Below are 27,439 nucleotides of genomic sequence, written 5' to 3'. Positions count from 1 at the left end.
TTGCCAAGAACTTTTGTCAGAACCAGAGATCCAGACCGCTGTGCAGTGCTGCTAGCAGAGCTGACCCAGAAGGTAGAATTATCCAGTGAGCACAACCAGGCAGAGACCTTCCGTGGCGAGCGAACCGCAGTCCAATCCTGACCCGATCCGTGGCGAAGTCGCATTCCTGTCCAAAATATAGTGTGAGTACCACCAGAACTGTGCAAAACCCAATCTCTTAGTTTAAATTAATCTAATCCAAACTATTTTAACCTATTTAGAACTGCCTCCTATAATCGTGTCATTCTGTCATCTTTAAACCTGAAAACTGTCATCTGTCATTCTGAGCTTTAAAATTTCAAATCCGAAAAACTACCTTTACTAAATTGGCCGTATCCCCGGAACCGTTTGTGATAGAAGCGAGATTTAACTTTTATTTCGAAGCTGGGATTCTAAGCTTTCCAAAACGCTCTGAACTGACTTGCTACTTCTCATACTCCCTCCGTAATTGCGCTCGACGCATGCAACTAAATTTGCCACGATTTGACATTTTGCTTCATTTCAGCCACGGGTAAAAATATTTGTCCTTGCTTTCCTTTGCTGAAATTCGTTTGCAACCTGACAATCATTCATAGAGCATTGCTAAAGTGATCCTGAACTAATACAAAGTAGCTATCACCTACCCTGAACCTCCCATAGGGAATTAAAAGCATTTTTTCGCATATTTTTCACTTAATTGCAACCACATCAAAGTATCTTGCCTGTGTTTAAAACTCCTACCTGTTTTCCTCTAAGCTTTCTAGGGGGGAACTGGATTATATTTGAATGCATTCCTGAGAACTGTGTGCTTTCCTTCCATCTCTTAACCTTGCATAAATGGGGGGGGGGTTGAATTGTCAAAGAAAAGTGATTACATTGTCTTTTGGTGAAGTCATATCAAGTTTATTTTCTGTACTGCATTTTCATTCATCATTGCATTGTCCTTGAAGCCATAAAAGCATTCTCAGCTACTTTATCCTCTCTATATGACTTCTAAGCCATCAAAAAGAGTGTACCACTTTAACATTATCCTTTGTTGATCACTATCATCTTCACAAGTGTGCTATCAAATATTAATTTACTATAAAAGTGTGATATATATATATTGTTTAATTTTCAAATAAACCTTTTAATTTGCAAAACAAACCTACTTCTTGGCTCAGTGGGGTCAGGGGGATTCTAAGAGAGGGTTGTTATATAAGGGTTGTCATCCAGAGTAAACGAACTGGACATACAAATATATCAATAAGGGTTTCCCTCAGCATCCCAGACTAGGCATTGACTTAGCTGTAGTGTTGAATTGAATCCGCTTACACCACTGAGGACCCTACTTTGGTCGCAGGGGACTCAGTGACTTCAGAGTTTCCTGATGCAGTGCAGTAACCTGAGGTGGATGACCAGGTGGTCTAAGATCTGAATGGCCTTCCCAAGCTGAATGAGTTTGCATCAGCTGGGGGCCCAGATCAGACTGACTTCTTAACAGCCCAGAAAGTGTGTTCCACTCTGGCGGGTCTGTGGAAGCGGGTGGACGAGCAGGCTATGGGCAAGGTCCCTGGCTTGTTCAAAGTGTACTGGGAGGATGGACTGCTGTACAGTGAGCCAAAATACTCTGAGGGTAAGGGCACCAGGAGGTTGCTGATTTCCCAATGCCACAAAAAGTTCCTTTTGGATTTGGCTCACCAAATCCCTTTAGCGGGTCACTTGGACTTGGGAGTGACTAAGACACCAGGCCGGTTGTCTGTGCACTTTTACTGGTCGCAGTTTGGTGTAAAGGTTAAGGAATTTGTCTGGTCCTGCTCGACTTGTCAAGCATCTGGCAAGTCAGGTGGTGCCACAAAAGCCCCCTTACTTCCACTACCTTTGGTTGGGTGCCCTTTTTGAGAGAATTGGCATGGATATTGTGGGTCCTTTGGATCCTCAAACCAGCTCAGGGAACAGATACATCTTGGTGGTGGTAAACCACACCACAAGATAGCCTGAGGCTGTCCCTCTGAGGAGCATCAAAGCACCTATGGTTGCAAAGACTGATTGTGATGTTCCCCCTTGTTGGATTCCCCAAGGAAGTTGTTTCTGACAGGGGATCAAACTTCATATCAGGGCATATGAAGGCCATGTGGGAAGAGTGTGGAGTCACCTATAGGTTGTCTACATCCTTCCATCCACAAACAAATGGGCTTGTTGAGCAGTTCAACAAGACCCTGAAAGGCATGATAGGTGTCTTGGAAAAGCACATGAGGAGAAAATGGGATATTATCCAGCCATGCCTTCTGTTTACCTACAGGGAGGTGCCACAGAACAGAGTAGGGTTTAGCCCCTCTGAGCTTTTATTTGGACACTCTGAGTGAGGTCCCCTCAGTCTAGTGAAAGAGGGATGGGAATGCAAACCCTCATCCGATACACAAGATGTGGTGAAATATGTACTCAGACTTCAGTCTAGAATGGCTAAGTACATGGAACAGTCAACAAAGAACCTGAAGTCCAGTCAGGAGCTGATGAAGCACTGGCACGACCAGAAGGCCACAGTGACAGTCTACTCTCCAGGCCAGTGGGTGTGGATTATGGAACCTGTCAAACCCAGTGCCCTTCAGGACAAGTGGACTGGACCGTACTGTGTGCCAGAAAAGGTCAGTGAGGCGAATTAGCTAATTGACTTGAAAGGACCTAAACAGATGTGCAGCGTCTTTCACGTCAACTGGCTAAAACCCCATTATAACCGGGATGACTTGGTCATAGCATTAGTAACTCACGAAAGACTGAGGAGGGGACCGATCCCCTCCCAGACCTCTTGCACACTAAAGCCACAGATGCGTCAGTTGAATGTGCCAACCTTGCAATGGACCTGTCAGAACATTAACTGACAAACTGTTGCCGTTTACTGGGACAGTTTGCTGGCCTGTTTTGTCTGACTACACGTCACGCAGATTGGTGCACCCATGATGTGGACACTGGAGACAGTAAGCCGGTGAAGAGTAGGATTCACCGGATGTCCCATAAGGTCAGGGACACCATCAAAGAGGACGTTTCCAAGATGTTGCCCCTAGGAGTGATAGTGCCATTCCACAGCCCCAGGGCTAGCCCAGTGGTACTGGTACCTAAAAAGACCAGTGGTGGGAACTTTTGTGTGGACTACAGGGGCTCAATTCTGTCACAAATACAGATGCTCACCCCATTCCTTGGGAAGATGAGCTCATTGACCAGCTTGACGCTGCCAAGTACATGAGTACCTTTGACCTCACAGCATGATATTGGCATGTTGGCTTGACAGATGGAGCGAGAGAGAGGGAGAGGTTAGCTTTCTCAAACTCGGAAGGGCATTATCAGTTTACTGTGATGCTATTCGGATTGAAGAATGCCCCTGGAACTTTTCAGTGGATGGTTAACCAGGTTTTGTCGGGTCTGGAACACTTCAGTGTCGCCTATTTAGACGACATTGCTGTCTTCAGCCACCCCTGCAAGGAACACTTATCCCACCTGAAACAAGTGCTTCAGGCGCTGCAGAATGCAGGTCTAACTATCAAGGCCATGAAGTGCCAGATAGCACAGGGCACAGTGACTTACCTAGGCACCTGGTCGGTGGAGGTAAGATACAGCCTCTCAAAGTAAAGGTACAGGCTTTGAAGGATTGGGACATACCCACCACACAGACTTTTAGGTCTCACCAGGTTCATCAGAGGATATGGGACAATTGTCATGCCCCTGAATGATGTACTTTTCAAAAAGATGCTGAAGAAGGTAACTTGGACCCGCATCTGTCAAACCCCCTTTCAGAATTTAAAAGTTCTGAAAGTGCCAGACTATGGTCAGGAGTTCATTATCCAGATAGCACCTTTGATTTTGGAACTGGAGAAGTACTAACGCAGCTGAACTCTGAAGGGATAGAGCACCCTGTTGCCTACATTCGCAGGCAGTTGACAAAAATGGACAGGTACTGGGTTGTCATAAAAAAAAGAGGTGTAAGCGGTCATGTGGGCCAAAAAGAAGCTAAAACCCTACATATTTGGGTCTCTCTTTATGGTCCAGGCAGACCACCGGCCTTTGTAATGGTTAATGGCCATGCAAGGGGAGAACCCTAAGCTCCTTCCTTGAGCCATATCCCTACAGGGATTAGATGTGGATATCCAGCACAAGCCAGGCTCCCAACATGGAGATGCAAATGGCCTCAGCCGGTACTTTCACCTTGATGATTGATTGTTTGATTGATATTTTATTTCTATCGCGCTCGTACACAAGTGTTTCAGAACGCAACAAGGCAAGGGAGGGGAACAGGGCAGAACAAAACAGCGATCTTACTAGGCCCAGTGACATTGAGAACGCGCAAGTGCATGGGAGAGGGGGGAGGGGAAAAGTGCATGGAAGGGGGGAGAGGTGGAAAGTGCGAAGCAGAGGAGAAACAGATCAATAACAATAAATAAATAATAAAGGCAACAAACAGTGGTAATGCAGCCAGCAATTTGCAAGTGCTAGGTTTAAGGCAACAGACAGGGTAGGTCCGATAAGTGCAGGAAGAAAAAGGGGGTGCTGTATGGGTACAGATACAGACCCCAGTGCAAGGGGTGGCCCGGAGGCAATGCGGGAAGGTGGCAGGATGAGAAGGTACCTGGGCCCAAAAGACAGAGGGTGGCCAGGTGCATGGTGTCAAGAGAGAACAGATCAGCAGGGGAGAGGGGGAGCGAAGGCAGAAGAAAAGAGGAAGGTCTTGAGGTGCTTCCGACTAATAACCAGACCCTCAGTAGGGTGGTGGTTGACATGTTGACATGGTGAGGCTGGGGGGCATGTGAGGAATTTGACCATTGGCAGGGTGGGTGTGCACTCGCCTGAGCTTTTTTGATATTTTTTAAAGAAATGGAATGATGGGAGATCATCCTTTAAAAATGTGTGGGACTGAAACGCACACATTTTCATATGCTTGATGCACAACAAACACATAGGGCCCCATTACACGGAAGGCGGTAAGGGTTAACGGTCACCGGTAATGGTACCGGTGACCGTTAATCCTTACCGCCTTACTACGAGGTCCCTTTGCGGGTTGGTACTTTAACGCCTGCTTTTTAGCAGGCGTTAAAAACCAACCCGCAAAGGGACCAGGTTGCTAATTACGGTACCGCAATTTGCGGTACCGTAATTAGCACCTTCCCCATTCCCATTATGCCCTATGGGGCAAAAATGGGAATGGGGAAGGGCAATGGGGGAAGGGGGAATTACCGCCCCGCCAACCTTGGAATAGGGCGGTAATTCCCCTTTCCTCCAAGGCGGTGCTGGTATTTTACCGGCATGGACCAAGGTGCTAATAGCTAATAGCACCTTGGTCCATGCCTACCGTGTAATGAGGCCCATAGTCACGTGTGCTCTGGATGGACGCAGCCTACAAGCGCAGTCCTCCTGTCATGTTCAGCTGGAATGTGACAGCCACCGTTACATCAAAGCATCTCTGGAAGGGGGAAGGCAAAACCTTCCTCCTGCAATGGTCAGCCTAATTAAATATCAAAGGATCCGCCCTGCCTATTGTCAAAGTTCCGCTGGTGACGGTGCATACTGATGAGAGTTATTTGAAACAGGCCTGCGAGAGGCCTGATCGCAGAACTGCCAAAAGTGGACAGGAAACCAAGACCTGCGCTTTGATCAGGAGCCACAGAGAGCTCAATTAATCAGAGAGACACTTGGATCCAAAACAGACAGGAAGATGAGTGGGACTTAGTGGCACATGTTGTCACCCCTTACCTTTCCTGTTGCAAAGCACTCTGGTTATTACCTCACGCATAACAGATGATTGTTGGTGGGGAGCCAGCATTGGTTCACTAAGGTAGGCTTAGCCTGCAACAATCACTGGGGCCCATTTGGCTTTAAAAAAGGGTTTAGCCCCACTTTCGGCAGATCATATGACATCTTTGAAAGGAGTAACAAGAGGGGATAGTTTGGACCCTGGCTGAAGGCACAGTCTGCCTTACAGCTTCCGCAAGTGAAGAAAGTCCAGGATATCCAAGAGGGAAGCAAGATCCCTCCCCTAAAGATCACCCAGGGAACAGAGGGAGATACCAACCTCAGAGGACCCATCCAGCAGCTCCAGAACCAGTACCCAGCCAGAACACAGCATGCCCTGCTAGTTTCTGCTAACATGTTTCCTAGGTGGGAAGTGCCAGAGAGTCGCTGACCAAAGGACAAGGCCGTTGTCTGCAAACACTCTCCTCAGCTTTGGGCCGTCTGCCTTAAAGGAAGACACATACCCAGCGAAGAAGCTAGGAGGAGTGCCACAACAAGCATCAACCACTGTCCAACCACAAACTGTTGTCACACTGCAGTCACTAAATCCATCCGAGATGCCTTGACCAGCATTCCAGATTTGCCAACCAGCACAGAGACAACGATTCTTGACCCAAAGCCACTGTGTAGGCCAGCCTGCACCCGTCTGTCCAGCCTTGCTAGCTGAACTGCCTGCCGCCTGATACCTGCAGCTGTCATCCAGCTTAATCTCTGTCGCAAGACCTGCAAAGCACCCTGGAACTGACTCAATGCTGTTGAGCATCAAGATCAGATCATCTCAAGCACCAGGTACATTGTGGTTCTGCCACCCTGGTTCTTCTCCAAAGGCCCATAGTGACATTTATGACCCCTTGCTCCCTTGCTGCAAAACCAAATAACCTTGAACTGTTATGATATGATATATTTTATTTATAGAGCCCCCATACACAAGTGTTCCAAAGCTCAATGAGCCAAGGGTTCAAGGGGGGACAAGGCAACAATCTTACTAGTCTCAGTGAAATTGAGATTGTGCAAGTGCAAGGGAGAGGAAGGGGGAAAAGTGCAGAGGGAAGGGGAGGGGGAGAAGTGCAGGACATAGGATCATAGCACAAGAAAACAAGAAGTGCGGCCAACAGGCGGCAGTGCAAGATTAAGTGCAGAATGACAAGTGATGGATAGTGCAGGTAGGGGGACAGTAGGGTTACAGATACAGCCCCAAGTGCAGGGTTGCCAGGAGGCATTGCAGGTGTGAAGCTGGGAGGGACCTGGGCCCATGCTTCAGAGGGTAGCCAGGTAACCAGTGCACTATCAGATAGGCGATCAGCAGGGAAGAGTAAGAGAGAAGGCAGAAGCAAAGAGGAAAGTCTTGAGCTGCTTCTGGAAATGGAGGTGATTCTGCTCAAGTTTCAGGGAGGCAGGAAGGCTGTTCCAGAGGGAGGCACCCACAGAAGAGAGAGATCTGCCTCCAGCTTGTTTCTTGAAAAAACACCCGACCCTCAAGGAGTTGGAGGTGGAGGAGCTAAGGGCTCAAGTAGGAAGATACTTCAGAAGAGAAAGCTGGAAATATTTTGGTCCCTGGCCCAGAAGGCCTTGTGGACAATGGCAAAGGGTTTTGAATTTGAGAGATTTCAGTGCTGGAGAGATACGATCCCTGGGCTTGAGGCCAAGGACAAGTCTTGCAGTCATGTTCTGGATGAGCTGCAAAGGATGGAGAGTAGAGGCAGGCAGATTTAAAAATAGACTATTACAATAGTCAAGGCTAGAGAGAACCAGGGCTCTAGAGAAAGTGAGCTTTTGGGGGAATGAGAGGAGAGGGAGAATACCCCTGAGGAGGTGCAGTTGGTAGTTTGACTTCTTGGAGAAGTCAGAAATGTGAGGAGAGAAGGAGAGAGTGGAGTCGAAGATAACCCCAAGGTTCCTAGCCTCGCAGGTGGGAGAAGGGGAGGGCCAAAGGCGGCCAGCCAGAGAGTGAGGGGAAAGAAGGGTGCTGGTGTGCCAATGAGGAGGATCTCATCTTCCTGGCATTCAGGCAGAGATCATTGGCAGCTCACCACTCTTGGATTGCAGAGAGACAATCCGGGATGAGAGAAGGAGAAGAGGCGGCAGTGGGTAGCCTGAAAGCAAGCTGGGTGTCATCCGCATAGCACGCATAGCATTGGAAGTTGGAGCAGAAAGCAGCAATGTGGTGGGCGAGAGGTGCCAGGTATTGGTTGAACAACCAGGGAGAGAGGTTAGACCCCTGGGGAACAGCGTAGGTGGAGAGAGATAGAGGAGAGGAAGGACCTAAATTGGACGTGGGAGGGTCGATCAGAGAGGAAAGAGGTTAACCAGGCCAGACACTGATTGCTTTACCAACTATCCACCTGTCAGTATCCAGAGTGCATCCCTTTCCTTCAACAAATTATCTGTCCTCTGTGTGCCTTTACAGGGTGGGTTGTATTTTGCAGTGTGCTAGAACTGTCTGTTGTAATGATAATACAGTATATATTTGTATACAACCTTAACTGGACAGTCCCTTTCATCACTGGGTAAGAATTGGATTTTTGTTGTGTTGCAAACCTTGCTGAGATAAGCCTGCCATTCCGTCCACATTACCAACATTGGACAAGGAGTTTTCTAATTTAATTGTGTTTCCAATCTGTTTGGATCCCTTCTGGTGTACTAGAGGTGTGGGGCTAATTGATGGTTTAGAAACCGATATCCATCCCTGGACCACTGGTGTCCCGGAAGTTGAGTCGTCACACACACCCTTGCAGCTATGTTTTTAAGGTTATCCATCACCACACCAACAGGTCACACTCGCAACACTTTCTCTGTGATGGTATTGTACTGAAATATATCTTTTCCCCCCCAAGGCCACCTACAGCTTTGTTTCATTGCACTCCCCGTTTCCCGCCCACTCCCCATTGCAGAATTCCTGATCCTGATTCCTTTTACCCACTCTCTATGGCACTTCCCACCCCCTGCACACTCTGTGGTCACCACTACCCAAACCACCCGACATGCCTGTGCCCAACGTCTGCTTTCAGCCACTCCCTTCTTCACTTTTGCCCCCACTTCTGCCTGATTTTCCTTGTCATACTGCAGAGGTCCCCACTGTGCATCCGCTTATCCCACCTCACTTCTGACCACATGCCCCTACGTCATGCTCCTCTGTCCATTGTCTGCCTCCTAGTCTTGCCCGTCAGGTGGTCGCCCTATAATCATTATCCTGCACACCCAGCCCACCAACTTCGGTCTTGTGGCCTGAAGACCAGTCACGCACCAGTCAAGCACCCTCCTTCTGTACTGGCTCTTCACGTTAGGATCTTGCGCACTGGTCTCTGTCCACACTGCTTTACACTGCAAAATTCCAAATACATTTCAGTCACAAACGTTTTTGCAGGGTCACAGCTGGACACAATTTTGAATCCTGACTGGACAAGCATTTCATCTATCCATGGTAAATAAAGTGAGTGTCACTGGGTCTGGGAGTAACACCAATTAATCAAACATTTACAGACAATTCTGTTTATTGTGCACAACCAAAATTGACCCCTGGCAGAGTATCTCTGATTCCAAATAGCCCCCCTGACAGAGTATCCCTGATCCCAAATAGGCCCCCTGGCAGGTTATCTCTGGTCCCAAATGGGGCCCCTGGCAGAGCATCCATGATCCCAAATGGGTCCACTAGCAGAATATTCCTTATCCTAAATGGCCACCCTGGCAGATTATCCCTTATCCCACAGGTCCCCCGAGGAAGAGTATCCCTGATCCTAAATCTGTCCCCTGACAGAATATCCCTTGTCCCAAATGGGCCCCTGTGCATATTATCCTTGATCCCAAATGCCCCCCCTTTATTCCAAATGGGCCCTCTGTTAGAGAATCCATGATCCCCCATACATATTTTTTATGAACTGGGCCACATTACTTGTTACCTTTTGACCATCCATCCATTGAACATAGCTAGAGTTACTATCAAAATGCTTAGGGGGCACAGAAGAAGGTATTAACACCCTAACATATTAGGGGCCACTAACCAATAAGTGAGGACACAGAAGAGTACCAAAACTTTACTTATTTGTATGCATACATATATCTTAATAACAAGCACCACTAAACTGCATAATGTATAAATACCCATTAAATAAATAAATGTATCCTTTTTTGCAGATAAGGCACGATGATGTTAAATGATTTTGCCAGGATTACACACTTTGGCTAGGTGGTGAAGACAGAATTTTGAAACCATTCTGCACTTGACCATATACCTTCTGAGCACTAGTTTGAACACATATTTGTTCAGGTTTGGCTTTTAAGCGTTTTACTGACATTACTACTACCATGACTACTCTTTTTAAATAAAGGTTTATAGAAAAGAACACACATCGTCTAATAAACCACCCTATTAATATATACATCGTTATGCCGATATTTGAAGCAAAAAAAGTATAATTGTGCCTGAACATTCTCCTCTATATTTTACTGCTAGGCTATAAATACAGAAACACATACAAAGAGGAAACGGTATGATAAAATCACCTGCAGTAATTGTTTGGCATAACCTGCAGCTTGTTATTATGCTTTATGTTTTAAAAAAATAATTACAATGTCCACCAGAAAGCAAACCCCTTTTCATGTCAAAGTGGCAGGCATTTTGGATGTGACCTAGACAGTTTAAAGTATTTTAACGTTTGACTCAGCATAATTGCCTTCAAAGAAGGTACAGATGTGGTTTGAAACAGGAACTTGTGTAGGCTTTCAGGTGGAAATGAACCCATTTTTATCATAAACAAACCCTCCTGATCTGCTTGCATAGTAGAGTCTAACTACTAACATAATAATAGTTATATAATTATAGTTCTTTTGAATACTATTTTTAATATTCATTCAGTAAAATCGTAATCACCCTTCAGTTAAATAAGAAGGTATCAACTGGTATATACAGAACGACAAGAAATCCATCTGTGCATTTTAAAAACACATATTATAAACCAATATAAAGTGCAATTAACCTAAAAAGTGTTACCGTGCTCAATGCTACCTATTCTATGAACCTCTACTAGTGCAAATATTGCAGTTAATATTCAGATCCTGTTAGGGATCTAGTACCTGTTTAATAGCCCAACATGTTTCATTCATCTTATATAGATCCATTTTAAGGAACTTCTTCAGGGGCTTTCTACACACTTATAAAAACTGTGATACCCAGAGTGATTAATTACTTTCCTTCTTTTTTCTTAAAGCTCCCTGTAGCCATACAATATTTACAATCCACCTTCTCTAGCAGTTTGCATTAGATTATTAGACTCTTGTATTAAACATATTGAGGGGAAACCTATTCTAACCTTTTTTATTTCTCTTTTTATTTCCTAGTCAGCCTGTCATTATTTGCAGCTTGACTTGGTAGATCCTTTTAGTGCGTCCTGCATTACGGCACGGCATCCATCTTCTTGTTGCTTGCCGTTCGTGACTCTCTGTGGGCAAAAACATGTAAAGCATACGTTAGCATCTGTATCTGATTTAGGTGAACTCTTCTACAAACCTATTGTTTTATTCATTGTTGTTGTACTTCGTATTTATTCTCTCTTTTGTTAAGTTTTCACTATTGCCACTGTGACCATCTAAATACAAGAAGAGGGCTTGTTTGAGACCAGCTATCTCTTATATGTGGGTACAGATATGGTGGCTGTACAAATTGTAACCCTCTAAATGAAGCTCAAACTTACTTGTGGGTGAGATGTTTTTGTTCTTCTAATGTAAAGAGTTGCTAACTCTATGGTTTTACTTCATATTCTGAAAAGAGCAGGGAATTATGTTTAATGGGACTGTTTTACGGTGTACCCTATTCTTGTGCACCAATAATATGGTGCTTATAGGCAGCACATTTACTTGCCAACAATTTTAGCGCTGCTCCAATTCGTAGTCCTAAACTGCCGCTTTGCTGTGTCATCCAGTCTCTGCTGTGATGACCCAGTTTATTACAGGGGACAAAACTCTGTGTCACGAATGTTTTATTTATCCAAGTTCACTTATCAGGTATGCATTTACTCTATGTGGGGGGCTATATTCATATTCTCAACTTACCGCTCACTGTACCGGGCTTGATCAGTCCAGAGAGCCGTGTCACCCTGCAGCAATCGTCTGTATCTCTTTGCCGCGTGGTCTCTCCCATAGTTTGAGTTAGTAAACATGGGAGACGCGGTCACGTGGTACAGGTATGCCCTGAGCTCTGAGAGGCTGCCAAAGATGGGTGCCATCTTGTTGAGGTTTACTTTTACGACAAGTAGCTGTAATTCATGCACACTATCAAAATCATTACGACCCAGGCGGAAAACCATGGTGCTAATAGCACCATGGTCCATGCCGGTAACTTACCGACTCCGCCATGGAGAAAGGGGGAATTACCACCCCATTACAAGGTTGGCGGGGCAGTAATTCCCCCTTCCTCAATGGCCCTTCCCCATTCCCATTTTTGCCCCATAGGGCATAATGGGAATGGGGAAGGCGGTAACTACGGTACCGCAAATTGCGGTACCGTAATTAGCACCAAGGTCCCTTTGCGGGTCCATTCCTTAAGGTGGGAACCCGCAAAGGGACCTCGTAATCAGGCGCTAAGGGATTACCGGTACGGGTACCTTTACCGGTACCGGTAATCCCTTAGCGCCAGGGTCGTAATGAGGCCCATGTCTTCAGGCTAATTTCAAGACGTATTATTCATGCTGGCTCTTATCTTTATTGTAAAGCAACTCGGTTTCACAAATCTAGTTGCAAATCCATCACATTTCCAAAAATAAAAAAAATCTAAACCAATCCTCTGTCTGTATGTATATTTATATTGACCCATAGGGCCTCATTACACGGTAGGTGGTAACCATGGCGCTATTAGCGCCATGGTTGCTGCCGGTATTTTACTGTGTCCGCCTTGGTGGATGGCGGAATTACCGCCCTACTCCAAGGTGAGCGGGGGCGGTAATTCCCCATTCACCAAGGCCCTTCCCCATTCCCATTTTTACCCCCATAGGGCATAATGGGAATGGGAAAGGCGCTGTTAAAACCAGCCGTTAAAGTCGTGTCCCGCAAAGGAAACTCGTAGTAAGGCGGTAAGGGTTAACGGTCACCGGTAGCATTACCTGTGACCGTTAACCCTTACCGCCTTCCGTGTAATGAGGCCCATAGAGTCTTGCCGCACTTTAGAGAGCTGGTAATGACTCAATGTATTTCTTGCTCGATCCTCACGGCAGAAGGTTTACTGTCTCTTAACGCCAATTCACTTTCATTCGCTGTTGCCTTGGCAACTAATTAGTCTTACTCTAGTGCCGTCATTCTCATAGTTGCATACATAGTAACATTCGACATAGTAACATTCAACATCTTAGTGCATCAGTGTTTAGCAAAGTTAGCTTTAATGGTATGGTAACTTAAACCATGGAAAGTGCATATGGGGCATCGATCTCAAATGGCCTGTTTGTTCACCTTGCCCCATATTTTCATAAACAGCGCTTGCTGTACTGTTGCTATAGAGGTTATGTTTTAAACAATGGTTCACACTGGCTAGGGGTTACATACATTGTGTCACAACTGATCTAAGTCCAACATTGTAGCATCCTGGTAGCATGATATATCCAAAAGCTAAGGTATATTAATACATATCATCAGTGTTTATTACATTTTTACATTGAAGTTATTCACATCCATCTTTTGCATCCAATAATTCTAGTTAAATAATTAGCCCTTTGCTTAGTTACGTGTCTCAGACCTTATTCATAGTGCTTATTTATTTTGGACCAGCTATTATATTTGCCTAGCTACTGCAGAAAACTGTTTTCTGTTTACAGTTTTATCTTTTGCCACTGAATGTTTTCATTCAGCCCCACCTGATCACACTTTGTCAAAAATATCAGTTCTTGTTCTTTTTTTTTAAAGACAGTCTTTATCAGAATTGCTATCTTTGTTTTTAGATATTCTGTATAGCACTGAACATTGTATTTCTTCACAGCTATGTCCTTACATTATAAAATGTTCTACCATATGTGCCTCTTTCACTTTTTTGTGAATGCAACTTTTTTGGTCTCTTATCCATGTTTTGATTTTTCGTATTGTTTTCCTGATATAGAGTAAAGGGCAAGGGCACCAGATAGCATAGACTACCATTTCAGTGTTGCAGTTGGTTAGTGATTTGTGTTGCAATTTGGTCTTGAGTCCTAAGTCAACTTCTTTAGTTCTTTCTATTGTAGCACAACATTTGCATTTACCGTACATACATGTTCTCTTGTTGTCTCCATACCCATAGTACGGCCAAGCTTATTTGTTTTTGTGACTAAGGGCGGATGTCTTTCTCATAATTTGATCTTTAAGGTTTTTACTCTTTTGAAAGCCATCCGCAGGGATCCTAGAGGCACCTTTCCTTCCTGAAGGATTTTCCAATTCTTTTTTATGGATTTAGTAATTTCATTAGATCGGCCTGAATATGTACTTAAAAATACCATTTTGTCAGAATTTGTTTATCTTTGGTATTTGTGAATCGCTTCTCTATTGTTATTTCTGTCTCTTTTACAGGATTTTTTCACAAGTAGTATACAGGTATCCTATTTTGGTTAGTTTGCTTTTCAGGACCTTAGCTTCTGCTTCATAATCTGTTTCAGCCGTGCTGTTCCTTTTCAGTCACAAAAAATGCCCAAAAGGGGAGTTTCTCCCTAGTGTCTTTCGGTGGAAGCTTTCAAAATTGAGCAATTCTTTTTTATCTGTTTCTTTGTGGTATGGCTTCACAGCTAGTTGTTTAGTTTGCATATCGGCGAAAATGGTAATGTCTAATTAATTTATCTGTAGGTGGTCATTGCTCATTGTAAATTGCAGACATCTATCCTGATTGTTCTGCCATTATACAAACCTGGTGATTTCCACTATATCATTACCATCCCATATTAAAAGCACATTATCAATGTATCTTTTCCATATTTTGATTTTGCTTTTGAAGGGGTTGAGGTCAGTGTGTATCTTGGTCTCCTATAGCATTTCTACATATACATTTACTAAGCTAGATGCTACTGTTGCCCCCATAGCAGTTCCATGAATGTGTCTGTAAAATGTGTCTAAAAACATGAAGTGGTTTTCTGTAAGAGTCATCTCAACACACCAAATTGCCAAACTCTAACCCCTGGTTTCCAATCTGGATCGGTTGTTCTCTTGCGGTCTGCATTCCTCTTGTACACTTTACGGCTAGTCTCTAAGAAGTCCAAAGCGGCCTTGTGCACCTGCCTTAATTCGGATAGAGGACCATCAACTTCAGGCGCGTTGGAGGTGGAAAGAGAAGACCAGGGTATATGTTGAGGGTGGTACCCATATGTACACTTGAAAGAACTCATATGTATGGCTGTATGATAAGTGTTATTATAAGCAAATTCTGCCATGGCAATGTAATCGACCCAGTTGTCCTGTTCGCTATTACAGAATCCATGAAGATATTGTTCCAGGCTGGCATTAAGTCTCTCAGTCTGTCCATTCGATTGAGGATGAAACCCCAAAGACAGTGCCCGGTGGATTCTCAACTGATCGCACAATACGGCTCAATACTTAGAAGTGAACTGGAAGCCTCGGTCCGACACTATGGTTTGAGGAAGGCTGTGCAATCTTACAACATCTCTGAGAAAGATGGTGGCTGTCTCTGAGGCAGATGGGATTCCTGGAAGTACAGAAAAATTTGACATTTTACTGTATGAATCAATGGTTACCATAATGGCTGTCATGCCTTTTGAGGGTGGTAACTCAACTATGAAGTCGGTAGACACGTGCACCCAAGGCCTGGAGGGCAAAAGTTCCTCTTGTAGTAGACCCAGTGGCTTCTTTATGGACACCTTACTCATGGCACAATGGGACAAGCAGACACATACAAATTAACGTCGTGACTCATAGAAGGCCAACAAAAGTTTCTGGTTACCAGCTCCAAGGTCCCTTTCTCACCTCTGTGACCGACTAGGGGAAGGTCGTGACACCATCCCAGGACCTGAGTCTATAGTGACTTATGGGGTAGGTACAGGGCCTGCTTATGGAAGAGGAATTCACCTCTTGATTCTCGTTGAAGTCATTGTAGGTCCTTTCCTCCTTCCTTCTGAATTCTTTCTCGAAGTTCTTGCAGAAAAGGTGTTAGCAAGGCCAGTATCTTCTTGTCTGGGAGTAACCTCTCCTTATCCTTGAAGCAAATGGTCTCTTCACCTATGCTGCGAGATACAGCATCTGCTACAACGCTCTTAGAACCAGGGATGTAGGTGATGAAAAAGTCGAAAAGTGAGAAGTAGTAGGCCCATCTTGCATGTCTTGCGTTCTTACACTCCATCTGCTGTAACACTCGTAGGTTTCAATGGTTGGTGCGCATGGTGGATTGATGGGTGGCCACCTGGAGTAGATGCCTCCACTCTTTGCAGGCTTCTTTGATGGCCAACAACTCCTTCTCAAGTACCGAATAGTTTCTCTCACTTGAGGTGAGAGTTCGGGAAAAATAGGCGACAGGATGTTCAAATCTGTCTTCTCCCATCTGTAGTAGAACCACACCTAAGGCCCCTTCTGATGCATCAGTTTCAACGATGAAGGGCTTTGATTGGTCAGGCTGCATCAAAATGGGGGCAGTAGTAAATACATTCTTGAGGATTAGAAAGGCTTCTTGAGCTTCATGATTCCATGAGAACTTCACCCCCTCCTTGTGTAAGGAGGTAATGGGCAGAACGGTCTCTGAGAAACTTGGGATAAATCGTCTATAAAAGTTGGCTAAACCTTGGAACCTCTGTATCTCCTTTACAGAAGTCGGCTCGGGCCAACTCAGAATGGCCTTCACCTTCTCTGGAGCCATCTGTTCCCCTCCTGCAGATAGGATAAACCCTAAATAAGGAACTTCAAATGTGCATTTTTCTAACTTGGCATATAGTTGATTCTCCTTCAGCCTTCTCAGTACCTCCCTGACATGAAGACGATGCTCCTTTAGAATAGGAACAAATATGAGAATATCATCTAAATAGATAACAACATATACAAACAGTAGCTCAGAGAATAGCTTGTCCACAAACCTCTGAAACACTGCTGGGGCGTTCACCAATCCAAAAGGCATCACCCGGTATTCAAACAACCCCAGTGGTGTCCTAAAGGCTGTCTTCCATTCGTCCCTGGATCTCACACTCAGTAGATGATATGCTCCCCTAACATCCAACTTAGTAAATACTCGTGAACCCTGGACTGCTTCAAGTATGTCTCTTATGAAGGGCATTGGATAGCTGTCCCAGACTGTAATCTGATTAAGTCCCCGCTAATCAATGCAAGGGCGTAACTCGGTCAAACTCTTCTTGGAAATAAAGAACAAAGAAGCACCACCTGACGACTTGGATTCCTGAATGAGACCATTTTGCAGGTTAACCTCTAAATACTCTTTGAGGGCCCTTCTTTCAGGTAGTAAGAGAGGATGCATTCTACCAAATGGCACTGGTGTGTCTTCCTTCAACTCAATGCTGCAATCTTCAGGTCTACGTGGAGGCAGTAGTCGGGGAATCCGATCTTCGAACACCTCTGAATACTCTTGATAGTGGCTGGCAATGTGGCAACCGTAGTAATGGGTAGAGGAACAGGTGTGCCCTGTTGGACCTTCTTTTCCGCTCCCATTAGACAATGGAGAACACATTCATTGGAAGTAAATCTGATGATATTGGCCTTCCAATCAACAAAAGGATTGTGGCGGCGTAACCAAGGGTTTCCCAGAATAACAGGAAAATGTGCCGCTCTGATCACGTCAAACACGATAGTCTCTTGATGGTCTCCCATAGTGAAAACCATAGCAAAAAGATAAGGTTCTATGTATACTTACATCTCTGTCAGTATCACCAGGACCGGCGCATGACAGACACTCAACTCAATTTCAGGCTCCCTTCAGCCACCTCTTCTTCTCTCATCTCTTACTGTCTGTCTGCTATCCAGGAGTGGTGTGCCTTCAATGATCTCTGCCTTAATGCCGGTAAGACTGAGATTCTCCTTATCGGCACACCCACTCCCTCCTTTCCTGTCACTCTGTGGTGGCCTCTCTTGGCCCTTTTCCTGCTCCCACCTGTGAGGCTAAAAACTTTGAAGTCCTTTTTGACCCCACACTCACCTTCTCTCCTCACATCCCTGACGTCTCCAAGAAGTCACACTACCAGCTGCACCTCCTCAGAGGTATTCTTCCTTTCCTCTCCTTCCCCCAGAAGCTCACTGTCTCCAGAGCTCTGGTTCTCTCTAGGCTTGATTACTGCAACAGCCTCTTTCTAAATCTGCCTGCCTCTACTCTCCGCCCTCTGCAACTCATCCAAAACAGGATTGCGAGACATGTCCTTTGCCTCAAGCTCTGGGATCGTATCTCTTCAGGACTGAAATCTCTTCACTGGCTCCCAGTGACTGCAAGGATTAAGTTCAAAACCCTCTGCATTGTCCACAAGGCCTTCTGGGGCCTGGGGCCTCAATACCTTCAACTCTCTCTTTCTAAATATCTTCCTTCTCGAGCTCTTCGCTCATCCGTCCCCAACTCTCTCAGGGTCAGTCGCTTCTCCAAGTTGGTGGTAGATCTCTTTCTTCAGCTGGGGCCTCAACCTGGATTAGCCTCCCTTCCTCTCCCTGCCTCTCTGAAGAGAACCATCTCCGGTTCCGGCAGCACCTAAAGACCTTCATCTTGCTTTCTATCCTCCTCTCCCCTGCTGAACTCAGGGCTGAAATTAAAACTGCACTGGTCACCTGGCTACCCTCTGTTCTTGGGCCCATCCCCTCCTCGCCAGTTGCTCACTTGCACTGCTCCCCTGGCAACCCTTGGTTGTTTCTGTATCCCTAAAGCCCCTTACCAGCACTTGACACCTGATGTCTGCCCTTACCCTTGTACCCGCCACCAGCTACATACTACACTTCCCCTCTCCCTTCCCCTCACACTTTCCCCTTCCTCCCTGCCCTGCACTTGCACGATCTTAATGTCACCTGGCCTAGTAAGATCGTTGTCTCTGTCTTTCCTCTGTTCCCATCCCTTGCCTCGTCGCGCCTTGAAACTCCTGCGTATAGGCACATTATAAATGCCATATCATATCATATCATAGAATCATTACTGTCATTATGCAAAAAGCAAACGTGAGTAGGTTCTTATATGGGAATACTGGCATGTACGCTGCCTTGTGGGGCAAGACATCATGAAAATGCTTTGGCAAGTGATCCTGTGCACTGTTGGTGTCTTGCATCTGATTGATTCTTTCATGCATTACCCAAAACGATTGCAAACTGTCTGGATTTTTTTCCAGCTTTACACAAAAGTGTGCTGTATAATACACCATTTTAACCCATTAGTCACAAGCTTTTCTCGGGGGGACAACACCACACCCTGAACTGTCCTTTGTTGGTTTGGTCTACCTGGGTACAGTCGGTCACGCAGGCTTATATGTGGCAAATATAAACGCCATTGCGCAATTCACAAATTCACCAGCCGCCCCTGGGATGGTGTTTCCCATATTCATTTTATTTATTTGTACCGTGCACATAGCCTGCAAGCATTAGGGCGCAACAACTACACACAAAAGACAACCATCAAAAACAGATCAATCGAAAGTAATCATTCAGAGAATCAAACAGGTTGGAAAATAGTTGAACAGAACATTTCCAATGATTTCCTAAACGTTCCAGTGTTTACTTCCTGCCGAAGAACAGGGGGCAGAACGTTCCAAAATGTAGCTGCTCTAACTGGGAAGAATCTTCCCATGCCCATTGAGCGCTGGAAAATTGGACAATGAAGTTGAGACAGATGGAGAGCCCAGTGTTCTAATTGGAGTGTACAAGGGAACCCAAGCTTTTAAATACTTGGGGGCAATTCCAAAGATTCACTAGTGAGTGATGGTAAGGCTTTCTTTTAAAGAGGATATGCTTGTTAACTGGGAGCCAGTGCAAAGCTCTTCTGTGCTCGGTGATGCTGCATCTTCTTGGATCATTTTGGTGATACGTACAGAATTATTCTGCAGTATCTGACATTTTCTCAGGTTGCTCAAGGAGGCTCCAATCAGTAAGGAGTTGCAATAGTCTAGTCTGAACAAAATAGATGCTCACAGTGGAACATTTCTGAGATAAAGGGGTGCAAAGTCCTAAGCAAGCACAGGACCTCATTACGAGTTTGGAGGCAGCCATGCCCTTAATAAGGGCATGGCTGCCTCCAAACTCGGGTCCGGGTTCCTTGAATGAGGAATTACCGGGTCATTCCAACCTTGGAAGACCCGGTAATTCCTCATTCAAAAAACCCATCCCCATTTGAGCCCCCATAGGGCTCAATGGGAATGGGGAGGGAGCTAATAACGGGCCCGTTAATAACAGGCCCATTTATTAGCTCCCTGGTCCCCTTGCTGGACCTGCAAAGGACGTCTGGTCTGACCAGACGTTCTGAACGGGTCCCGCAAGAGAACCTCGTAATAGGGTGGAATGGATTTACCGGCACCATTACCGGTGCTGTTAAACCCATTCCGCCCACCTCATAATGAGGCCCACAGGTCTTAATTACAGGTACAGGTCAGCTGGCTAATGTGGGCATCAGCATTGAGAGAGGATTCAATCTGCACACCCAACATTTGGACCAATTTCTGGACATTGATAGTGTTTAAGCCTAGCTCAAAAGATGTGTAGCTGGGACTCAATTTGGTCAGAGCCTGCTGAGAAGAATCTCTGTTTTGTTTCCATTCAAACAGAGCCAATTTGTGGACATCTGAGATTCTATTTGATTGTGCACTTTGGTCAGGGCGGCCAGGTCTTGAACATAGTCCCTTCTTAGCTTCATGATCACCTGGTTGTCATCCTCACAATTTGTAAATAAAACACCCAAGTGTTCCAGGAGCAAACAAAGAGATTTAATGTTCAAGTTATACAAGAGGGGTGAAAGACAGGTCTCCTGCGGAACTCCACATAAAATGGGAGCAGAGAGGGAGCAGGCCTGGCCCCATTTGACTCTTGACTGCCTGGTGGTAAGAAAGGAGCAAAACCATCCAATGGCATCCTCTGAGCATTGCCCCAAGTTACTGAAAGTACTGAGAAGGAGATTGTGGTCCAATATGTCGAATGCTGCCGATAAATCAAGCAGCATATGCCGACCTGTTTTCCCCTCATCTATCATTCCCAACAAATGGGTCTGCAAGGCAACTAGTGCAGTTTCGGTACTGAAGGATGGTCGAAAGCCAGATTGTCTATCATGCAGTATAGAATTTGTTTTGACAAAATTTTGCAGTTGCAGCGTGGCAAACTTATCAAGAACTTTCAGGAGGATATTACAATTAGTGATTGGCCTAAGATTGCTGAGTTCCTTAGGATCAAGACTCGTTTCTTTCAAAAGAGGAGTAACAGTAAATATTTTGATGGAGGCTGGTACCTGACTGTCCCTAAAAGAAGAATTTACAAACCTAGACAAAAAGGAGCAAAAAGATCTTTGTGCTCTGAAATATTCTTGGGTGGAAAGAGATTTTTAGTGCTGGAAGTAGGGCGCATAGATGAGAGCATTTTGATCATCTCTGTGGTGGAAACAGGAGATAGGCTGAACTTCGCCTGTGCATAGGTCCCCTGAAGAGGTTCTTGCTCCACGTTGCATTTGATGGTCTGATTTTGCAGAGAGTAGTTTTTGCAAGAATAATCTTGCAGTCTTTGCAAGAGGAAGGAGAGGAGAAAAGACCTAGGGCCTCATTACGATTTTGGCGGTAGCCATGCCGCTACTGGCGGCATGGCTGCCGCCAAAATCGGGTCCGGGTTCCCAAAATGGGGAATTACCGAGCCATTCTGAGTTCAGAGGGCCCAGTAATTCCTCCCTCCAGGAACCCGGACCCGGACCCTCCCCATTCCCATTTCAGCCCCCATAGGGCTGAATGGGAATGGGGGAGGGAGCTAACAACGGGCCGATTACGACCAGCCCGTTGTTAGCTCCCTCTTCCCCTTGCGGGACCCACTCTGCACGTCTGGTGAAACCAAACGTGCAGAGCGGGTCCCGCGAGAGGAACTTTTAATGTGGCGGAATGGTGTTAATGGGTCTGCATCCTTTTGCGGCACCCGTTAACCCATTCCGCCACTCTCGTAATGAGGCCCCTAAAGTAGTCCTAGCAATAATTTCTACACCCGCACCATGTCCTAGCTCTCTGTTCCCACAGAGAATTGAGAACCCCATGGGAACAGCAAGATCTAACATTGGGCCGCTAGTGTCTGTAATCCATGTTTCAGTGAGGAACAATATGTCTAATTTATTGTCTATATTATAATAAGGCCATGGATGTCTTGCGCATGCTTGTTAAGAGACCTAGGGCCTCATTACGAGTTTGGAGGTAGCCATGGTGCTATTAGCGCTATGGCTGCCTCCAAACTTGGGTCCGGGTTCCTTGAATGAGGAATTACCGGGTCATTCCAACCTTGGAGGACCCAGTAATTCCTCATTCAAAAAACCCATCCCCATTCGGGGAGGGAGCTAATAACGGGCCTGTTAATAACATTCCCGTTATTAGCTCCCTGGTACCCTTGCGGGACCCGCAAAGGACGTATGGTCTGAATAGACGTTCTGAGTGGGTCCCGCAAGGGAACTTCGTAATAGGGCAGAATGTGTTTAGCGGCACCGGCACCATTACCAGTGCCGTTAAACCCATTCCGCCCACCTCGTAATGAGGCCCCTAGCATTTAGAAGAGCTGTTTTTAAACATTAGTTCATGTCCTCCTGGCCTTAAAGGGGTTGGTAAAAGGGTTTGATTTTGACTCAGTGGGCGGGCGGTCTGTTTCCCTGCTTGTAGGTCAAAAATAGATGCCGGGGGTGGTATGGAGATGTCTTCTTTTTATGAAACTCGCAGAGGATGTCAAGACAGGCTGGTGTACCACAGGTGTCTGTGATAGAGCAGGTGGAAGAGGAGGGGTCCGTAGCACAGGCGTTGTTAGAGGAACTTGGGGCTCACATGATTCAGTGGCCATATAGACGGCCAGAGAGGGGTCAGAAGGTGTGGGACGATCCATGCATCCAGTTTTGTCAGCTTAAGTTTATTAATATATGCCATCCGGACCACTCGCTGCACAGCCAGGGTCACAGAGCATCTTGTTGGATAGCCCATGGTTCTCAAGTCAAGGAGAATAACTATAATGCGTAACACAGCAGGAGTTACCTGTTTAGTGGGGTAGAGATTTGCCTAAACGCCTACGCACGTCGATGATCGTGAAGACATGATCGTTGCTGATGCACCAGCGCTGATGTGCCTGATGTATCTATAAGTGCGGTCCAGCAGTGCTGGGTAGTATAGTTTAGCATGGAGCATTATGCCCCTAGAGAGAGAAAGTAACTTTCTATTCACACGCGGCACACAGAACAAATATGCAATCAAACAGTAAGTTATGGTCTTAGACAGAAAGGAGAGTGCTTTTTCTGTCAGCAAATATATAACAGTAAATAATATGCCAACCTGTCCTTGCGCAACAATCAACTATGACTTTGATTTCAGCATTGAGAGGGTAACAACTCTCATAATGTTGTCTGCATCATGTCAGCATTAGTACATATCCTTCCTTAGCACTTCTCTGCAGTGTCCACACTGGAAGGAGCATCCACAGTACAACAATAGGGTGTTGTAAAAGTGTCCAAGGGACTATTAGCAGCCTCCCGATGTACAGGCAAGAGGGACTGAGCCCTGGAAATCCCCTGCACCAAGAACAGAAGGGTAAGCTATAGAGGAAAGTTCAACTGCCTTTATTACAAGTTCAAATGACAGGGATTGCAGCATGAACAACATAACATTCTCTAAATTACTCTCAGTGCGAAAGTGGTTGTCATCTGTTTTTTTTCACAAGTTATGATGCAAAATGTGGTTACATCCCAAAAACCTAAACTGAAGCGGGATAGGTTAGTAAGGTTCTATACGTGTTAGTGTACCCATTGGGCAGCCATTTCAAATAAAAAGTTACAGTGTAGTAAAAGATGTTTGGCATATGCAATATTGTATAAACTCATTGGAGTAGGTGAATAGGGATTGGACAGACAGGGTCTTCTCAGTATTGGAGCCTTGGACAGGTACCAGGCCAAGTGCAACGCTCAAGGTGGTGGGAATGACCCCGAAGGTACTTTGTGTTCCCAATAAGTTACCTTCTCTGATCTCCTGTGCCGTGAGACAGAACGTTTGTCTTTGAACCTGGGCTACATTTGTATCTTCCTGCATTTATTCCAGAGGGAACAGCAATCCCTACCTAGCTCGAATAAATAGGCACAGTTTAGCAGCTTCGGGCTACATATGTAGGGACCACAAAGAGGCTTTCTTCTGTCTGTAAATATGAGGATTTTTTCCTTTGGCTTCTTGAAATGTGCCATGTTGTTTCTGCTTATCTGGGAACATTCCTTCCCCCTGTGTCCTTGGCTATAAGTACATGGTAGCTGTGCTGGAAGCCTGCACTTTCAGCTTCATCTGGTTCAGACTGTCAGCTTTCTCTGTGTCTCAAATTCTCAAAGCTTCTCCCATTCACTTTACTGTACCTATGTCATCCATCTCTATTTGCATGGCAGTCCTTGTTAGTTGCATTAAGCTTCAGCAAGCTGTCCATATGTATTCTTATGCATCTTGCAGTTTTCTGCTTATCGCAAAGTAATTGTGTCTGTCTTCTTATTATGTCGGTAATAAGCATATCCTTTGTGTCTATCGGCATGTAACTAAAATGTCTGCGTAGCTTCATGCAGGAATGCCTATGTGCTTCATGTCTAATGCATCTATGTCATGGTGCCGGTCGTGACATCATGGGCTCTATGTGGCTGCAGTCAGTCGACTTGCTCTATAGATTTCAGACTTGTGTCTTCTGTGATGTCATCAGGATATGATCTGATTGGCTGAGTGAATAGCGCTTCTCACAACTGTGATACATCATTAATGAAGGGGAGGAGGGGGTCATGAGCAATGTACATCTCTTGTTCCCCTGTTGATGGGCTGAGAGCGGGATATGTGCAACTAGGGTGAGGTTTAGGTCTCCCTCTTCAATACCCTCTTTGGGCGACAGGTCAACAACACTCCCAAAAATATTCTCTCTGGTCTAGTAAGGCTTTGGGATCTACACCTTCACTACTCCTCCTAAGTGTCCCGCATGCTTTACTTGTTCATTCAGACTCCAGGTCCATCAGGTTTGCACGACACCCATTTCCCTCAATAGTTGCGTGTGTCTGTGGGAAGGAGAACGTTGTAACTGGCGGTAACAGATTACACTGCTTCTGGTGTGATTGCAATATATTAAGAGTCTGTTTCTCCATCAGCTTTTGTCTCCACGTCCAGTAGGATTTTCATCCCTATTGTCTTTTCATTGGTCTTCTTGCATTGAGCTAATGCTACCCTGATAAAGCAGAAGATACATAATACTAGCACTAAAGCTGTTATCCGCACTTTAAGACCATTAGCCATCCATGATGGTCTGCAGGAAAAGATGTATCACAGCAATTCTCTCTCTTCTTCTATCAGGTTTGTCACCGCCTCCATTTTAGCATGCAGATCGGATAGTTACATGATAACCTCAGTGAGTGTTCCATTTTGTCTATCGGGGGAAAGCACGTACATGCAACATGAAGGCCCGATCCTCGTGCAAACGCCTCCTTCCATAGCTGTGAGCAGATACAGGAAGTATCTGTTCTGTAGGGTCATCAACCTAATAGCCCTCAGCTCCTCCTTGATAGCATTGAACACCTTGACAGTTGAGTTTATCATTTGCAACAGCTCCCATCTGGTGATCTGTAGCCATTTGGCATTCGATCTGGCCTGAATTCCTTGAATTACTGAAGCAAAGAAAATCTCAGTTCTTGTACACAGTCTGTGCTCTGCTGGTATTGAGGCTAATGCATCTTCCATCTTGGGCGAGATATAGTTTCTTCTCATCACTCTTGCCAGGTCTGCAGACCTTTTCTTTCTCCGGTGTGCTTTCATTTTGGGGAACCCGTCTATTTGTATGTCTTTCCGAGGCACTACTAATGCTAGTGTATTCAGCTGCACAAGAGAGAATATTCCCCCCAGTTTGGCAGTAGTTGCATGTACGCTTTAGATCCACAGGCCCAATAGTGCACCATCAGTACTGCCGTGCCAACCTTCATGCCTGGTGTCTTTGATATTCGATTGCATCCATTGTTCTCCCAAACCTTCACTGGACCTTCATTCTGGAAGCATAAGGAAGCATTCTGAAGTGGTATAATTGGCAAAGGACCCACTTCATTTTCCACCGAGGTGATCAGTTTGCGCTTGCTGCCTATTCTTTGAAGCAATCATCATTTTCCTTCATCACTATTTCAGCTGGAACTGTCAGAAGTGCATGTGCTTTGCTCCCTACCATTCCCTCATTTTCATCCTTCTTCTGTGAATATTTGTCCATACACTAGCAATTGTGGTCTCTCCCAGCATCCAGGCATCCCTTCTATGTCCCTTTGTCCGGTCTTTGGGCATTATAACTCCTTTTGTGTCACTATTCTGGTTTACCCTTTGCTTGAGCTGTCAGGAATGTACTCTATGCTCTTGTCAGAGCTCCAATAGTTGTCTATCATTTCTTGAGTCTTGATGTAGCTGTCTTCATAGGGGAACGTCTTCTGAGACATCCATTTTAGTGTAGCTCACTTCCCTTGACACCTACCTCTTGTGGTGCAGAGCGAGAGGTGCATAAGGCACTTTGCTCTGGCCGTTGAGATTTCTGTTGCTATAAAGGTTCTGGAAGCGCTCATGGCATAGGGGTTGAGAGAGCATACATAACAGCTCTTCTTTGTTGTCTCTCTCCCTACCATGGTCATGTGCTTGTACCACACATTGTTAGATACATGAGCAAGGTACGCGCTTACATGTTCTGAATCTTTATCTGAGCTTCACCTGAGTCTTTTTGCTTCTCTGGCAGTGCTACTCATTTGACCAGATATGGTACACAAAACAGCAGGGGGAGGGGCATTGTTGGCAGGTACCAAAGCATATGCAGAAGATAATGCAATCTTTTGTAATGCAGTGAGGGTAAAAAGGTAGAGACAGCAGAAGGCAAAAAATATCATCACAATATATTGTGCGGCAGCTTCCGTGTTTTGCATTACTGAATGTCTTTTAAATTGTCCATTGAGTCCATGAAACCATTTGAAAATGTGTTTGGTATACATTATTATTGCTGTATTATGTTAATCAAGCTCTGTGACAGTAGTGTTATGCAAGTACCATTAGTCATTACCAAATTAACCTAATTTTTGTACTGTTGAGTAGTGTATATTTATTTTTTTATTTTTATTGTAAAACTTCAGTTTAATACAAGATCAAACTTTTGTTCCATTACAGTATCCTGAGATTCAACCTTTAGGTTCCCATTAAGAGTGCATGTTTGAGTCACACCTATAATATGGCATTAGAGTTCTTTGAGGTGTTCAAAAAGAAGAGGAAGAACAAAAGAATCCTTACACCTCAAATTAAGTACTTTGTTTACAGACAGTTTTTTCGGTCAGTAGGCAAGATCATGTCTAAGAAGTTGATTAAGCTACATGTGAGCATGGTATTTCTCCCAATCGAAACAGTGTCCCACCAATCATCGGCATCATAAAAGAACGGTTTATAAGCACCAAGGTGTAGTTCACGAGCGATCTTGAGCTGAGTACATTCAGTTATAAGATGTTTTAATGACCCAGTTTCTCCTGTCTTGCAGAATCTGCATTTATCGGAGTCGATTGTAGTATCTCGTTGTCGCCAGAGTG

This window comes from Ambystoma mexicanum, chromosome 1p (assembly GCF_040938575.1).
Source record: "Ambystoma mexicanum isolate Mex_15411 chromosome 1p, UKY_AmexF1_1, whole genome shotgun sequence".
Lineage (NCBI taxonomy): Eukaryota > Metazoa > Chordata > Amphibia > Caudata > Ambystomatidae > Ambystoma > Ambystoma mexicanum.
Note: the sequence above shows the minus strand (reverse complement) of the source record.